The sequence below is a fragment of the Opisthocomus hoazin genome, chromosome 6, assembly GCF_030867145.1.
Source record: "Opisthocomus hoazin isolate bOpiHoa1 chromosome 6, bOpiHoa1.hap1, whole genome shotgun sequence".
Classification (NCBI taxonomy): Eukaryota; Metazoa; Chordata; class Aves; order Opisthocomiformes; family Opisthocomidae; genus Opisthocomus; species Opisthocomus hoazin.
In genome coordinates, this window is record NC_134419.1 from 47,561,439 (window position 1) to 47,577,744 (window position 16,306).

The 16,306-nt window shown below is 39.8% G+C and overlaps 1 protein-coding gene across 2 annotated transcripts in view; it reads right to left on the reverse strand.

Moving 5' to 3' along the window:
* The window catches only part of SHLD2 (shieldin complex subunit 2), a 42,910-nt gene extending 26,645 nt beyond the window's left edge, over positions 1-16,265 (reverse strand). The window contains exon 1 of one of the 2 annotated variants that reach the window (XM_075423010.1): positions 16,170-16,265. The gene's annotated coding sequence lies outside the window, so the exon portion shown is untranslated. Of the gene's footprint in view, positions 1-1,148; positions 16,130-16,169 lie in introns of those variants that run through there. The other variant, XM_075423009.1, reaches the window with a different exon arrangement.
* Between the last annotated feature and the right edge of the window lie 41 nt (positions 16,266-16,306).

Sequence of the window (16,306 nt, forward strand, 5' to 3'; positions counted from 1 at the left end):
CACAGAATGGTAGGGGTTGGAAAGGGCCTCTGTGGGTCATCTAGTCCAACCCTCCTGCCGAAGCAGGGTCACCTACAGCAGGCTGCACAGGATCTTGTCCAGGTGGGTCTTGAGTATCTCCAGAGAAGGAGACTCCACAACCCCTCTGGGCAGCCTGTTCCTGTGCTCCGTCACCCTCAGAGGGAAGAAGTTCTTCCTCATGTTCAGATGGAACTTCCTGTGCTTCAGTTTGTGCCCATTGCCCCTTGTCCTGTCACTGGGCACCATTGAAAAGAGCTTGGCCCCATCCTCCTGACACCCACCCTTCAGATATTTGTAAGCATATATTAGGTCCCCTTGCAGCCTTCTCTTCTTCATGCTGAAGAAGCCCAGTTCCCTCAGCCTCTCCTCATAGGGGAGATGTTCCAGTCCCCTCATCATCCTTGTAGCCCTCCACTGGACTCCCTCCAGTAGTTCATCTTTCTTGAACTGGGGAGCCCACAACTGGACAGAGTACTCCAGATGAGGCCTCACTAGGGCAGTGTAGAGGGGAAATTGCAGTTGCTTTAGTGGCTTGGGAAAGAGAATTTACTTACCCCTATTGTATGTGGCTTCCATGCTATGCAGAAAAAAATTATTTAAAATACAAAGTCATCACTATTGTTTTCTCACCTTTACAAAAGTCTCAAAGATGAAGTTTTGTAACAAAAAATGTGCTGACTGCACATTCATAGACAAACATGGGGTACCATCTAGGTTTTGGACAACAGCTGTAGGAAGGACTGTGCTGTGCTTGTGCTTTTGTGCTGTAGGAGGCAGGGTGTTGAAAAGGTATCATTCATAAGTCTACTTGGGTGGGATAAATCAGTCATCTACTGGTGTTAGTAAAATACCTTTCACTCTCCACCACAAGTGGATATGTTAGCAGCAGACTAACAAAGCTGCACCTCCTCTTGTATTTAAGGCAAGCAGGGTATTTTTTTAATGTCAGCATAACTAAACAATTCAAGTTAGATGTTCGTTAGCTAAAAACCAGCCACCCACTCAAAGAAGTCATACCAGGAGCACAAAAGCCATCACTAGATCAAGACATGCTCCAAAGCTGTGCAAAACTAGAAGCTACACAAGCAGCTCCAAAAGCAACCAGATAGCATACAAGCCCACAATACCTCTCTATACCAATAGCTCAGTCAGGAGTTCATTTACCACCTCACTGTTCATGTAGGATCTCTCCAGAAGAGCAAATATTTAACTTTCCTGTAAACAAAAAAAGCAAGTATTTTTGACAGGCCTGAACATATTGCACCAGACCTATTCATTCCCCACCCAGAGCCACATTCTGCAGTTTATCTGTTTCTATAGTATGCACTACATTCTTCACATGGTATCATTAGATTTTTGTGAGGTTCAAAGTAAATGGTGATTTGATATACTAAATTGCTGATTTCCCGACACTTTCATATCACAGGAAGAAGAAAGATGGCTTCACACAAATTTTCTATAAAACTAAAGTCTCGAAAGGAAAGTTCATAACACACACTTCTGATGTGAGCCATAATACACACTTCTGATGTGAGCATTGTACTTTAAATAAAACACTTGACAGAAGTTAACTACATGACAGTACTGACATTTATATCCAAATCTCTAGTATTTCTGTTCTTGAAAATGCAAAGTCATTTCCCAGTTATTTTAGGATCTTCCTAATGCACACACTACACACACCATGAATACACTTCAGCCTCAGCAACTGATAAACATACACTCTTCTGTCTAGAAGTTGAAAGGTTTAAGATTTTTTCGGAGATAAAGCTCCATTAAGGAAATTTAACCTTCAGACTTGGGCCAAGCTGGCTCCATCCAATAGTGAAGAGCACTACAAAGATCACAGATGGTTCACTACACTCTTGCTCCTCATGGTGGCTACAGCAGCAATGTACCTACCAACTTCACAGAACTGTACAAATGTCAGCCAAGAAAAAGCTCTTTCACAAGAACTATGGCTAAGAAGTTGCTAATTTACTAGAGTACTGCAGAAAAATACCGATAAAACTTTCTTTGTTTCCAGAAGTTTTACTGTCGTTTCCATTAAAGTGCTCTAAAATTTTTAAGCCCTTCAGCATTTACCTAGCAAAACATAAGACACAAAACAAAGGAAATTAGCATTACCTTTTTAATATATAAGCCTTTACATTTCAATGGTTTAGACAGATGTTAGTTTAGCAAACTGGTTAAGCTTTAACAGAGAACAGGTGACACTGAGTAACTATCAACACAGCTGACTGAGCCAAAGGTGCCTTTTAGATGCAAATTTCACTATTTCAAAAGGGTAACTTCTCTCAGGCTTCAAGGCAGCAATGCACTTAGACTACTTATTCAAAACAATTTGATTGATCATACTTCAAGAAAATTGTAGATCATAATTTCTATTCTACTATGCCCATAAAAGTTAAATGAAATCACAGTTGAACAAAATCTGTGAATAAAATGCTCGAAACATTGATTTAGATGGCCTGTACATGTATCTACCCTTTTCCATGGTAATTCAGCCATCTGAAAACACCTCAAGCAAAATTAAAAACTTAAGGTATGGTGCTACAAATCATCTTGGGTCTCTGTCTACTGTTCTAAGTCACAACACACAGCACTACTGCATAGCAACATAACCCCTGATAAAAACCTTCCTGTAACTATGTTCTCATTCAAGATGCATCGTTTTCTTCACCATTTTTATGTTAGACACAACACCTCAACTACTTTTTGTACACTGCTAATATGACTATTGCTGTGTACCTTCACTCAGTTGCCTTTAATTCACTAACTTTTACAAATTATTTTATTACTTGCAGTACTACATAGTCCTCATTTTTGAGTTGTATTACACTAAGGGGTTGAAACCAGCCCTATCTGCCTGACTCACAGCTAATCTGAAAAATCTTCAACATCATTTATGTCCCCCTCACTGTTTTAATACCTGGGAATATTCTGCCCACCCAAACTCTTCCATCGTGTGCTCTGGGAGAAAGTCCAGCCAAAAGATATGCAGACTTAACATGTTCACACACACCAGCAACCCACTTCAAGGAAAGCACCTTTCTCCCGAGAGAAGCTGATACTCTAGATGATCAACCTTACCACCAAACTACGTTGACAAAACCAACAACACAAAAACGGGAAGGAACCATGAAATTTCAAGTTGTGTAACTTTCAAAACTCCTGAAGTATGAAGAGTTAAGGATGGAAACCAAAGAGGTTTATCTATTTATCCATTTGTCTTTACACAGAAGCTGCTCCAAGCTGAAGTAAAACTATAACTTGCCTCCAAGTGTAATTCAGTATGAGGAAAGACTAGGTTTAAAAAGTGCTCACTTCAGTTTACTTAATATTTTGTGTACTAGAATTGTAATCCTGTTTGCAAATACATTCTTTCCTGTCTGACAAACGTTGCAAGTTCTATACTTGATCTTCACTAGGATAGAAACAATATAAGATAGTGTACACAAGGCCAATGTGGCTTCTAGTATACCAGTGTAATTTTTATCTACACAACCACGAGTTGCTATAGAAGGTTAAAATCACAGTAGTCTTCAGAAAAATATTTTAAAAACACTAGTAGGAACTTTTCATATAGAACAGACATGGTAGTGTCAATGTTAGAAATGTATCTTTTTAAGAAGAGTTCTGTTTAATGCCCCAATACACAAATGAGTTTGGTACTAAAGTAGCTTTGAACAATCTTTTATAACCTGCTCTTATTCTTTTTCAACTGACACACTTTTACATGAAGACAGTTACAACTATACATGACTCATGGTACTTCAGCTTCATGTGCACACAGGGGAATTTTACCTTTTGTAAAGACACAAAAGAGGAAAAGTAGAGGTAAAATAAATTATGAATAGTGCAGGGAGGTGAAGAAATACAGGGAACTTGCTATCCACCCCTTATCATACTATTTAGCTAATGACATTTACATATGTCATATTTAGCATAATGATTTAACTAATGATTTGAGTAACTCCAATTTTACTTGCTTGCATTAGGAAGCACATTGAGCATGTAACAGGTAACGATTAAATACACATCAAGATTCTAAAATTACAGTGTTTCAGGGCTAGAAAATAAAAAGTTATTCTACGAAGATGGACACCCTGGTCTAGTGGGAGAGAGATGCTATTAGGAAGGTGGCTGTAGTTCCCCACCTTATGTGTCTTGGTACAAAAGAAGATTTTTAAATTAGCAGATAAAGCAGAAAAACAAAAAGCTACTACATTAAACATATGACCTGTTATCCTTCTCCAGAGATTAGTAACCTTTACAACCAACTAGAAAGAAATTAAAAAAGCAGTACAGTTTGTTCTACCTTAGCTAGTGTTCTGAGTTGCAAGAACTACACTGTTTACACTATACATACAAAGCTTTATATTGCAGCTAAAACTAATATACCATCCAGATTAACAGCAGTTTAAGAACCATGAGCTCATAACAACAAACATTAAATGAAACGTGGCAACATTACATGTTAACCATTACAAAATACAGGAGCAGAGCAGAAATCTGAGAAATAAAAACACATAAAACTAAACCGCTATCATGTTTGTCAGCACAAATCTGAAAAGTAACAAACGGAGATTCAGTTTATGGTATGAAAATCAGAACAGAAAAATAATTGAAGGCATCTTCCCCAAAATAAAGACAGTATTCATTCATTAAATATATGGTATTCAGTAACAACTGAGAACCAAAATATTAACATGTTAACTGAAAGTTGTTCTCAAGAGGAACATGTATGACATTACAACATATTATGAACTGCAGCTACCAACTGAAAAACCATACAGAAAACTAAACAGTCAGACCATAGGGAGAAAAAATTAGTAAGTGACACAGTATGGATGGAAGGCTTTAATCTTCACAAAATAAGCAAGGGCAAGTACTTGATTTGATGAAGCTGGGAAGAAAAACAGCCAAAGTAGTGTCCATTTAAATTGCACTCCTCATTAAGAAAGGCAAATACAGAAGAGAGAAGAGGTAACATCAAAATGTATAAGAGAATTAAGAACTACACAAGTTCATAATTATGTTACTTGATGCTCCTTTCTCAGTGTGGCAAACAAATCAGTATTTCTCTACCAGATTTCAAGGAAGTTAAAATTCTAATCCCAAAGTGGAATCAGCTGTCAAGTCCCTTTAGCTACACCTGTCCCTTTACTTTCCACTGTCACTGTGGAAACCCAGTGTTTAGAATACAAGTACTTACATTTTAAATCCAGGCAACTTCTAAGTCTGAAGCGCTGATCTTGAAAGCTACTCTATGCAGATACTACTCTCCAAGAACCCCTGAAATGACATGCTGATTCGTGGTCATCTCAGATTGTCACTGGGCACATAAAAATAGGGAAGAGGCTGTTCATCAGTAGTATCCTCCACTGCTGAGCAATGCAAAGCCACTTGTACTGTAGAGAACTGTGGTGTTATGCAAAGTTTTTCCCTCCCCAATCAGAGCCCAGCTTCTTAAGACTGTAAACAACATAAAATGAAAGACCATACAAATGTCTTGACTCAAACTTATCTTTGAAAAAAGAAAATCTTACTCTTGCAGACAACATTGGCATTTTAGAAAGAGGTAAGGGAAGCCTTACTTGAGACTTTGAAAGAACCGGTTTTGACCTATTCAACTGCTCCTCTTGTATGATTCAAAATACTGTTAAGCAGGGACTGAAGCAGTTCCCATTTAAAAGTTACCTAGGATTTTCCATATTACATTAGATTTCCAGTCTAGTTCCAGGCTCCATGGCAGAAACTTGCCACCATGCTTCGTACTAATAACAGCACTCATAATAATTCAAGAGTAGCCTAATCCCATTATCCTAAGCAGGAAATACTGACTTCTCAGATCAAGAACAATTCTATCAGAAGAAAGCTTGTCATTGACCTTCAGGATCAGTAGTGCTTTACAAGCATTGATGCAATGAGGGGTTTGATCTTGACTGCTCATCCTACTGCAGGAACGAAAGTCTTGTGCCTGAAGTCAGAGCTCTGCCCACTGGGTTACACTGCTGTGCGCAGGAAGACTGGAGTATAGCTAACCTGCAGCATCTGTACTCCCAACAGGTCAGTTAGAATTCACAGTCCACACACTCAAAGATCGGATAAAGTAACCTTGGTCCACCTCATCTCCAGATTTTATATCCTCTTACGATATAGGATGGGAAAACAAAGCAGAAGAAAGCAAGCACAGACAAAGCTCAAGGAATTGCACCAACTTATAGAATTTGATCTGACTTTCTCAGCAAAAAGGCACAATCTTATCTACACTGGCACATTCCCAAAGAACTAACGCCAATTTCAGTATCTATTTCCTTTGTTTGTTGAGTAATTTCACCTTACTTGGCATTTTAGAAAGTTTTATAACCAAATATTGTCACAGGTCAAGTTATAGTATCTTCTTTTCACCTGTCATCATCCAATTTGATGAATGAAGACTTGCTGAAAGACTGATTTTTTTCAGGCACGTTAAGCTCATGGTGTGGAAATCGTTGAAATTAAGTCCACATGAAAAACACTATTGTAATATAATTGAAAAACACTCCTTTTATCCAAACCGACACATTAAAGTAGCTTATGGAGGCAGCTACACATAGGATTTGTTATTCCAAGACAACTTATGCAAATTTCTTTAACACTAACTTCTATGGATTCTTTTAATCCAACAGAACTGGAAAATTCTACATAACATATACTTTTCATTATCTTCAACCATAAAGTGAATGAACTGTTGATCCATTAGAGCTCATTGTTTCTCTACCTAACAAGAAAAAACTGATTCAATTTAATATGCTCTGATAAAGGATGAATGTTCAAGACAAGAAATTTTACTTCTCACTTTGAAGACAATCTATGACTTTCCTGTATTTCTTGAGAAAGCCTAAGTTTGACAGGAACGAATTGTATCAGTTTATTAGAAAACCAAATTCCATGAGTTTCTCATTGAGAATAAATACTGTCCATGCTCTAATTCCTGACATATACTCATTCAGATATGAGGACCATAGAAGTTTCCATCACCAGCTCAGTTCCGAATGAGACTTAATGTATTTGCCCTCTCCATACCTTTAAGAAATAGGGAATAAATTATAATCTATTTTCCTTATGGGAACTAAGGCTAGGAGAGATTCATTTACTTCAGTTCACACATTAAGCTGCATCATAGGTTGGAAAAGACCTCCAAGATCATCAAGTCCAACCATCCACCCAACACCACCATGCGTACTAAACCATATCCCAAAGTGCCACATCTACACGTTTTTTGAACACCTCCAGGGATGGGGACTCCACCACTTCCCTGGGCAGCCTGTTCCAATGCCTGACCACTCTTTCAGTAAAGAAATTTTTCCTAATATCCAATCTGAATCTCCCCTGACACAGCTTGAGGCCATTGCCTCTCATTCCACCACTAGAAACTTAGGAGAAGAGACCAACACCCACCTCATTACAACCTCCTTTCAGGTAGTTGTAGAGAGCAACAAGGTCCCCCCTCAGCCTCCTCTTCTCCAGACTCAACAGCCCCAATTCCCTCAGCCGCTCCTCACTACACTTGTTCTACAGACCCTTCACCAGCCTCATTCCCCTTCTCTGGACATGCTCCAGCACCTCAATGTCCTTCTTGTAGTGAGGGGCCCAAAACTGAACACAGTACTCACAGTGCAGCCTCACCAGTGCCGAGTGCAGGGGCACGATCACCTCCCTACTCCTGCTGGCCACACTATTCCTGATAGAAGCCAGGATGCCCTTGGCCATCTTGGCCACCTGGGCACACTGCTGGCTCATGTCCAGCCGGCTGTTGACCAGCACCCCCAGGTCCTTTTCCGGCGGGCAGCTTTCCAGCCACTCTTCCCCAAGCCTGTAGTATTGCATGGGGTTTGTGTGACCCAAGTGCAAGACCCAGCACTTGGCCTTGTTGAAACTCATACAGTTGGCCTTGGCCCATCAATCCAGCCTGTCCGGATCCCTCTGCAGAGCCTTCCTACCCTCAAGCAGGTTGACACTCCCACCCAACTTGGTGTCATCTGCAAAACTGCAGAGGGAGCACTCCATCCCCTCCATCCAGATGACAGATAAAGTTGTTAAGACAAGAAGTGGAGAACTCACTCTGTGTCAATCTTTAAAGATTACACTGCCATTCCCCAATGTGTAATCCTTTGCCTTTTTGATAAGTCACAAAACTATCCTTTTTATCTCAACATTTCACCTTACCTATCAAGATTTTAATATTCATCATGTCTTGTTATCCCATTTCTATATGTGATTTTCTCTCTTCCTGCAAAATGTACTGTCCTGCTCAGTCAAATGCTTTTATTCCTTACTTGAGGTCTCAGGTGCTGACTTACACCAGCATGAAGTAATCAAATGATTCAAAGTTAGTATGAGTACAGGGCACCCGATGTTACTTTTGTTTTGGTTAGATCTTGAACCTCATATGCTATTTGACAGAGATTTTCTCTTACCTCATGCATTGTGTAGAATCTACCCACACAACTAAGCCTTAATTTTCAAAATGTTAAGAATTACTTAATTTTACATCCTGTGGCAGCATGCTATATTCTGATGTGACTTCAATACTCAGACATTCTGGGAAAAAAGTGTGATGAGAGTACAAAGTTTTGCCTAATAAGATATATTCTTCCTTTTAGTTCACAGGTCCATTAATTTCTTTGACTTAAAGTAACCTTCACCAAATTAGTCATGTAATAAACATGAATAAATTAAACCCTGAACTAAACACTAATGGACTTGCAGTAGAAGTATGGGTTCACTGGCAGGTGAGGCATAAAGTATATGGGGGAACAGAACAGTGAAGGAGACTGATGTTTTCCTTCCCTCTCTATTACCTTCATTAGTTATTTGTCACATGAGGAAGTAGCTTGATTTCTACTTATATAGCCCAACTTTACATTTATTTATATAACTGCCACAGTGCTAACAGATTATAAACCCAAGATGAACATATAGCATACACCCTGTTCAAGAAAATTGATCTGCAAAGATAACTGAACAATTTAAAAGCATACATTTAGATTGCTAGTTTTCCTTTACTAACTTACAAACACCAGCTTATCCAAAAAACTGATAAGACAAAACAAATCAAGACAAGCTTTCACAAATTCCATGATGATTTTAACTCATTGAGTCAGATGACAGCAATGTAATACTCCTCCTGAAATCAGAAAATCCATTACCAGTGATGGGCAGAGGCTCTACCTTAGAAGTATTTCAAAATGAGCTTACCTTCAACCTACCAACTTTCAAAAGAAAAAACACAAGAGATAAAGTAGAACAGATAAATCGGGCATTATCTTGCCACCTTGACAAGATTAGACAATAAATAATCATCAAGAAAAACTTCAACAGCACAAATTCTTCAGCTTGTTAACTACAAGATATGTTTATCTAAATCAACTTCTATGCCAGTGCTGAGGGTTTATGGCAGCAATTGAAAACTGTTCTTATGTCAACTGCCAATATCCCTCACATGCTTGTTACATCTCTGGCCCACCCTGCCCTTGCTGCTTAAGCTGTCCACTGTGCTCCCACACCAGCACCAAGTAACAGTGACAGTAACAATGTCTCCAGAAGATACTCCAGGATACACAGATTTTTGTCCGTGCAAGTGTTGCCACAAGTCCATAAACTGGCACTTACATTTGCACTACACAGCTATATATTTAACATGATTTCCATGTGGGCACCTAAACACCACATATAACACATGATTTTAACAAACTCCAGCATTTCCACACAAGGACATTATTAATAAACCAAGCCATTTAACTAGAAGACATTTTTCCAGTCCTTTTGATCTAACTTACATACAGAATTTTCAAAAATTGTTCAAATGTGCTTAAGATGAGACAATTTAACTGAAACAGAAGTATTTTTTATTCTGACCTATTTTCCCATTCTGAGACTACTCTGTGATGTGCTGTAACAGTAACTTTGCACCAGATCTCTACATCCAGCACGCATCATGAATCACCTTGAGATTTGTGAACGATCACTAAAAAAAGATACCACAAACATTTTTTAGCATCCAGCACAACCAGCAATTTATTTTTTGTTTTTTAGGAAACCCATCACACATCAAAAAATACCAGCCAACACACTCCTGGACTTTTCTGACAAACAATGACAATTTCAATTGTACCAACAAACATGAGACAGTTCTTAATTCCTTTGGATCTAGGCTTCATCCACCAACATCTTTCAAAGGATTAAGCATTCAAACATTTTAACAATATGGACTTCCACAACCAGTCTTCCAAAGTGAAAGAGGATAAAGTTGATTCTGTTAACAGAAATGCGAACAAAAGCACTACAGGAGACACGTATTTTCTAGTTTATAAGAGCTTTAATGTTTGTTATTTAAACAATATGCACTTTGTTTATGCTAACTTCTGACCGTCAATTGAGTATTAAAGCAAGAAAAAACTGGTTTGCAGTCTCTGATGCTGTGATTCCAGCCTGTTAAGATCGCAGGTACAATTTTCAGCCAGACAGCCAAGGCCACCACGAGTCGCAAAAAGCATCAATTTCAACCTTAAATGCTACTTTCAAACAATTCTTAGTTCACTCCTGGCAAGCCATACTTTCTACTATCTGTTGTTTGCTGGGTTGACTAAACTACAGAGCAATTCTCGAAACAATAATATAATTTCCAGGAAACAAACTGACTAAAGTACTTTCTCTCCTAACCCCATTTAAAGGAACAAAGCTCACGTGCTCACAGTGCATCCGTAAAAGTTTATGCCTGCTTACCTGTCAGCTATTCCATAACCAGTATTTTACATCAGCTAATTTCAAATGCATTGAACAGCTAGATGGGATTCTTAAATATATTGGGTTTGGTAACTGTATTATCCCCTCGTTTGTCTTTTAAATCAGAAATGAGAAAAAAACAAACAAAAGCTAAAGATTATTCCACAAAGACACAAAACAGCTGCTTTAACAGATTCTCCCTAACACAGGAACTAAGAAAGGAAAAGCGTTCACATTAACCCGCAAAAGCCTCTATCACTTCATGAAGGGCCATGTTGACTGAAAGGTCGCTGAAATCAGATTAATTTGTTACTGACTCCAGTAATCTTCAGATCAGATCTGCAGGCTCCAGAGGAAGTTACTCTTTGCCCTACCCATCTGAAAACCAGAAGTAGCATTACAGGAAATACGTGTTACAAAAAGTGTATTTTATATTTCTCAGTTTTATTATCTAGCAATGGCTATTAGTAATATATTGACAGTAACAGTAACAAAACATGGCACAGTAAATTTTTGCATATCTATAGACTGTCTAAACAAGAGATGAGGACATTATCTCCTGTATACATGAAGACCTTTTTTAATATCTCTTTTGTCACAGAGCTGAAGTAACCAGTTGGCAGCCTCAGTCATCAGGCACAGCAACAATATAAACAGATGGAGACAGGCAGTCTTTAGAGCTGATAAACATAAGCACCACCACTTTTCATAGCAATCAAAACTGTATTTACTCATGAGGCACTTACCAGAATTTATTCAGTATTTTCTGACTTCTGCAGCAGAATTAACATTTTAAAAACTCAGGAAACTGCCCTCTGACACTTGCTCTGAAATGCTGGCAGATCAGTCCACTCACTGAGGATTTTTCAAGTGCTTTTCACCGAGAGATTAGGAACCCCCGTCAAATCTACATTCTGGAAAACAGCCTACAAATTCTATTCCCAGAATTGTAAAGTAAGAACAGCATCTTGCTGCAGAAGGTCTGGGAAACTGCAAAAAAAAAATCTTATGATTGCTTATTTGCTCAGCTACTGATTATTTCTGTAGTAGTGCCTCAAGTACAGAAAACAAGACTCTCACTTTAGACTACCACTTCCTAAAGAAAGTCCCTACCAGACTAAACCTACCAACTTTACTTGTATACTTATGAGTTTCACTCCCTACTTTTACAGTGCTACAGACAGGCAAGTGTTACTATTCATATATGAACAAGATGTTAGGAGTTTATACTTCAATTTAGCAATTATGAAATACTTAAATTTAGTGCCAAATACACAGAAATAATGTGAAATAATCAGATCACAGGTACCTAAGCATTTCACTAGTAACACAAGGTACTGAAAGCTTTAAGGTCCTTATCTCAGTAGGAAATAAATCAGATACCTCCTCTCTAACCCTGCAGCATTACAGAAAGCAGATCTCAGAACTGCAGCATGCACAAATCTAACATCTGCAGCCTGCCTGGAAAACCACCCAATTCAGGTTCCTTTGTACCAAGGCAAAGGGAGCAAACAAAGAAAACCTGCCAGTCCGCTCTCCAGCTTTGGTATGGCTGAACACAGCTGAAGCTATTTCTAATGGAAAAAAATTCCCACAGAACTCAGTTAAGGGATTTACAGGTCTTTATCAGAATTTTAAATTCAGCTGGCTCCCCCTTAGTCTCCAAACCAATAGACCTAAGTATCAATACCTTATGCTGCCAGTGCAACGCCTTTTCATCAGGTTTAGTCTCTAACAGCTTGTAAAGAGATTACCGAAATGATTTCTAGTCCTGTTCATTTTGTAAAAGTGCTTATATAGACAGGTCACAAATTAAAGTTTTCTTTCGGGATTCACCCAATTCATGCATTCCCTTTAACAGCATCTTTCAGAGCCGGCCCTCTAGCACACTTCTCACTTCATCCCTGTGATATCACATTCTGGCTTGGCATAAAAAGGGAAGAATATAACCAAGAAATGTGGCACTCAGATTCAGATCTAAGTGATAAACACAGTATAACTTCTTCACAGATTTGAAATTAAAATTAGGCTCAGATTACATTAATCATTCATTAGATCCTTTAAACTATAGTGTATTTATTTTATAAAAAATACGCATATTTAAAAAGTCACATGCTTTATCAACATTTCCCCCCATGATTCTGAGGACTGAATGCCAGGACAACTTTTTCCAGCAGATAAAGAAGCAGCCATTTCTTCTCTAGTTTCACATCCCACACCAAAATTAATTATACATGAAGTTTTACTTTAAAGCATTATAGAGGTGGAAAATACAATCCATAGAACTTGATAATATCTCAAGCTAAAGACATGCAAAAGAATTAGATGGCTATTTAACAGTATTCTAACACACTTTCCCACCATATGCAGGCAGCTCCAGTGCAGTAGGGTTACTGAAGGCATACACATTTGCTGCCTACCTGTATACCCTATATTTAACAGGCACACACAGGATTTCAACCGAGCGCAATATGAACAGGACTACAGTTAGTATTCCTGACAGATTCATACCCTTCCATTCTCCCAGTAACTATTATTCAACCATCCACAGATCTGTCACCTCAGAGGTTGAACAGTTTTTCTTCAGCAACAGTTTGGGAAAAGACAATAAACCCCAGCTCACAACTATTTAGCTATGCTACCAAGGTCCACATAGAGCAAAACCGCATAACACTTGAATTAAAAAAAGCTGGTTTTTTTCATAACTTCTGGTGAAATGAGGAAAGGAAACATAGTTGCTCATATAGGCAATTTCAAAGGGAAACAAGAACTTGCCTTGATTTGTGTAATACTTTAAATTATCCCACTGTGCTAGAATCTCAGTTTTACAACTTACCACATCATTTCTGGAATCACTAAAAAATGTCTTCATATAAGCATTACCAATATTAGGACTTTATCTCAACCAATTCCTTAAGCAAAGGTTAAGAACTGCCAAATGCTTCACTTGATATGGCTAACAGCTTAAATGAAGCTCACTGAAACCACTGTAATTCCATTTGTAAAGTATTTCAAAATCCATTTCTGTTCCCAAAAGAAAACATGTTTACCACAGAAAGGAATTAGTTCTCTGCCCACTGTATGGATCAACTTTCCTCCTGAGCATATTGTCAAATGGATGTTCAGACTCTGGAGCCTCTGGACTGGAGGTAATCCTAGGGTTAGCCTGGATTCAGAGGGGTTTAGCCAGACTAGGAGTAGTGTTATGCAGAGCCTTGGGAGGATCCCTAATTTACAGTTCTCTGCTCTCTCACTTAATTTGGTGAGCTAGTAAACAGACTAGGACGCAAACTGAGGAGAGCTACCCTCACTTCTAAAAGACTCCAGTATATCCTAGGAACATTTCAGCCAAATTAACAAACTTTGATAGAGAACACTAAGCTGAACCTAACTGACCTTTTAATTTTAATAAACACATATTTTCCATTTATAGCACCACTATTAATGATGTTAGACACTGGAGAAAGGTTATCCTAGTCACCCACATCTTCTCAAATAGCTAATACTTCAAATAACATCATGGATTAAAGCAGAAAGTACTGATGGAAAAGAGGGCATCTGTGGTGCTACAACTACTCCCAAATACAGTCATGTGACTGAACCCATGGAGAGATCCACTTTGTTCTCACACTTATGTCCCATACTCAGTCTCAAACACATTCACAAATGCATACTGCAAACAAACTCATACTACAAACAGCTGATAATTGAGTAAAGCTCATAAATTAGAGATGCCACAGCTGAAGGCAGGATAGGAGCTAAGCATGTTAATCTTACTTTGACCCAAGTCTACACACTTTAGCAAACTGGTTAATCATATTTTTCATTCAATCATTGTTGTCTGTGAAACAGTATTCTAAATAACCTACCAAACCAAATAATTAAATGAAAATAATTAGCTGATAAGTACTAATTGCCACAATACCTTTCACTACCACCTTTCCCTAGACCTTTACAAAAGTTAACAACTTGTACAGAAGTTAAGCGGATGGGAATCAAGTAGTAGCTCAAAACTCATACAACCTCTGAGAAAACTACTATTCTGTAAAGTGAAAATGAACAGCACAACAGAAATTGTCTATGAACCACCGCCAGCACAGATAGAAAACCATAAATGAGTAAGTTTGTCTCTGAAGCCCTGTGAGAACATGCAAATAAACTGGCCTAAGAACAACCTCCTCTCTTGCTTTTGCTTCCATAGCACTTACTACCCAGGATCTTTGCTCTCTAGACTATGGTTATAAATCATCCTCATCACAGATAAGAGGCAAACATTCACCCTATTACTAGTCCTTATGACAACTTCTCATGAATCTTAGGATAGAGAAACAGCATGAAATAAGATAAAGCTTGAGCATCAGTTGCCTGGAAAATTTACATATATTGAAAGACTCTGTAACTAAGTTTTCTGCTGACAAATACACACGAAAGTTTTGTTACTTTCCCACAAGCCTTGCAGCACACGCCTTGGATGTCCATAGTGCTTAGACTCCCACAGAGACAACAGAACTCCCTGGTTATTCCTGCCCTAAGGGCATGGGTCTCCTATATGCCTCAACAGAAAAAAACAACCACCTGTATTTTGCAATAAGGAACCCAATCCTATAGAAAGTGAACAAGTCACTTATTTCTTCTAAAACTAACCTGCTAGAAGTGCTGCAACACGCTGTCACCCATGCCCTGAGAGCACATTTTATCCAGTGTAAAACAACATTCCTAGAGATGTCCTCAAAAGTCTGAGCTACACAACAAACAACCTCCCCCTAACGGGCCAAGACCCAGTAAAAGATGACATGCTACCAACATAACACCCGAGCACAGAAAGCAGCTGTGTTAGCGGATTACACAGGTACTAACTTGAAGCCTCTGTCCCTGCTTAATGGGACAGTCAACTAAACACGTGTAGATAAGCCAGGTTTTCCGAACAGGCTCCCTTCAGAAGTGGCTCTCGCACAAACAGTACTTTCCCTGAAGACTTTTGTATGCTCCACTGCGTGGAAGCACCCTTACTCGCACTCGTGGTATGAGTGCCCGCCTTTTTGCCCAGCAGAACGGCAGGACGCGACAGCTAGACCAGGCCTCCCTCGACCGGAGGCCTCCAGCAGCCCCGCCGGGGCAGAAGGCGCTGGAAGCCGGCCGGAGGGCTCACGCTCGGGCTCCGGCAAAGGCTGCCTACCCGAGGCTCCTCACCGGCAACGGCGGCCGAGCACAAGCGAGGGACAGCGCAGCCCCGGCAGGCCGCGGCCCTCCAGCCGGCCACCACGCGTAAGGCGCGCGGGGACCCGCGGCTCCGCAAGAGGAAAGGGAACATAACCCCAGCAGGAAGCGGCGGCGAGGCGGGTCCGTCCGCCCGCCCCCTCCCGCCGCCGACCTACCGGTGCCCGTGCGGGAGCGGCCGTCACCACCCTCACGGCCCGGCCCCTCGCACCGGACCGCGACCGCCCGCCGCCAGCGCGCGCACCGCGACCCTCAGGGCGGCAGCGGCTTTGTAGGGAGGGGGCAGGGGGGCGTG